This window comes from Palaemon carinicauda, chromosome 31 (genome assembly GCF_036898095.1).
Source record: "Palaemon carinicauda isolate YSFRI2023 chromosome 31, ASM3689809v2, whole genome shotgun sequence".
NCBI classification, from domain to species: Eukaryota; Metazoa; Arthropoda; class Malacostraca; order Decapoda; family Palaemonidae; genus Palaemon; species Palaemon carinicauda.
In genome coordinates, this window is record NC_090755.1 from 85,567,988 (window position 1) to 85,570,487 (window position 2,500).

At 33.6% G+C, this 2,500-nt stretch overlaps 1 pseudogene; it reads right to left on the reverse strand.

The window, feature by feature from the left end:
• Positions 1 to 2,500, reverse strand: part of LOC137625045 (uncharacterized) — a 107,521-nt pseudogene that overhangs the window by 4,468 nt on the left and 100,553 nt on the right.

Here is a 2,500-nt window from a genome sequence, read left to right on the forward strand (position 1 = left end):
AAACTGGCCAAAGCCCAGACATGAATAAGGACATGTCTGAGGTCTTTGTCTTGCAGTGGACTAGAAAGGGCTGTCGTTGTTGTTGCTGCTATCTATCTATCTATCTATCTATCTATGTATCCATCTAGATATATATATATATATATATATCTTAGTGACGTCCAAGATATTGTCTATTCATTATAAACGTAAAGTAACATGCCAAGTAATATATATATATACATATATATATATATTATATATATGTATATATGTATATATATAGATATATATATATATGTATATATGTATATATATAGATATATATATATATATATATATATGTATATATGTATATATGTATATATTAGATATATATATATATATATATATGTATATATGTATAGATATATGTATATATATAGATATATGTATATACACATATATTTCTTAGTGGCGTCCAAGATATTGTCTATTCATTATAAAGGTAAAGAAATATGCCACGTAATATATATATATATATATATATGCATATATATAGATCTATATATATGTATATATATATATATATATATATAATCTTATAAACACTAATACATTCAATAATTAAGACGTTGAATAGCTTTCTGAAGACTTACTTCTGAAATAATTGGGTATTTTTATGTTTAATTTCAGACTCAGGTCATCTGAAAGCTATTTAACTTATATAAGGTCACCTTCGCTTTGATTGTTTCAAATTGAATGTCTTTTTATTCTTCATCTATAACAAACGATATCAGGATGCCAGAAAACTCGATTTCAGAATCAGGTCATCTGAAAGCTATTTAACTTATATAAGGTCACCTTCGCTTTTATTGTTTTTAAATTGAATATATTTTTATTCTTTTTATATAACAAACAATATCAGGATGCCAGTAAACTCGAAATCAATCAATCAATAAGTACGGATATCCTACCATTTCTTGTCATATCCCTCGGGAGAACCCGCAGAGCTCCCTGGGCCTACAGCAGTAGTCCCACGCCCCTGAGAAATCAGTCTCGCAGAAGTAGTATCCCGCTTGGCGATCCTCACGACACCTATCCCGGTGGCAACGGGCTCCTGTCACCGTGACGTCACTGGCATCCCCGTAGTCAGTGGTATCCGCTGGAAGGACATTAATGATATTAGAATGTGATACTAAGTTAAGAAATCAATTATATAATTTAATAGAGTAGTTTTGAGATGTCTCATGAAATTTTATGGTAATAAATAAGTAAAACAAATTATTAAAAACACATTAATTGAGTAGTTTCTGATATGCCTCATGAAAGTTTATGGTGATGAATAAGTAAAATTAATTATTAAACACCCATTGATTGAGTAATTTTGATATGCCTCACAAAAAAAAAATGTTCTAGGTCTTCAGACTATAGGATATTGAATGTTATGATATCTCTGAGGTGCTGGAATGATATTTTTACTGAAGCAGATTGAAGAAGGGCTCACCATGGTGTTGTGGACTGGGGGGCTTGTATGTATTATCCTGTAGTGTCCTCTTCTAAAAAGGAAAATCATGAATAAGCAGGTAACCCGACAGTATATTTGGATCTCATAATGCCATCAAAACTATAGTCACCACGGAAATTCCGGGCGAAATAAGCCACACCCCCCGATGATGTCATAGCCAATCACGTTGGATGTATTGTGATCTCTGCTAATGTGGGAGAAACGTGATTGGCTATGCCGTCATCAGTGGGTGGGGCTATGACGTTGGAGAAAACGTGATTGGCTATGACTTCATCAATGGGTGGGGCTATGACGTGGGAGACAACGTGATTGGCTATGACGTTATCAAGGGGTGGGGCTTATTTTGCCTGGAATCTTTACGACGACTGTAGTTGTTTTCCGTTGATAGACGAGACGCGGGGTGACACGTTTTGGGAAAATAAAATGTTAATTTTAAGTGGTTTCTCAGGATTATGAAGACGGATAGATCATGTTTATCTGAATAAATGAATAATGTATTGGTAATTGTACAATGAACGAATGTAACCCACATGTGTGAGTGTTCCTGTAGTATTTGAGCATGTATATATCTACATACGTGCAAGCAAATTTACTACATACAAATTCGTGACCTTTTTTTTCAATTATTTCTACAAGAACATCATACCTCCACACTCTCTGTCGTAGAGTCTCCTCTCGTAGAAATCGAATTCTCTGTCTGAAATGAGGTCGTAGTGGGTCAGCTCACGGTACTCCCTGTCGCTTAACAAGCAATTCACCGCGTGATAGCTGTTAGTGTATCTGTTAAAGAGATGAAATAACATGAGATATGTTTACAGGGTTCCGATATCTGTATCTGTTTAGGATCTTACTTATGTGGCTGACTCATATATCCGGATGATTTAAAAAAATCAAGACAAAGCATATCTTACTCTGTCTATACATATTTATAAAGGCATAGTCTTGTGTGTGTATATATATATATATATATATGTGTGTGTGTGTGTGTGTGCGTGTGTGTGTATATAAATATAT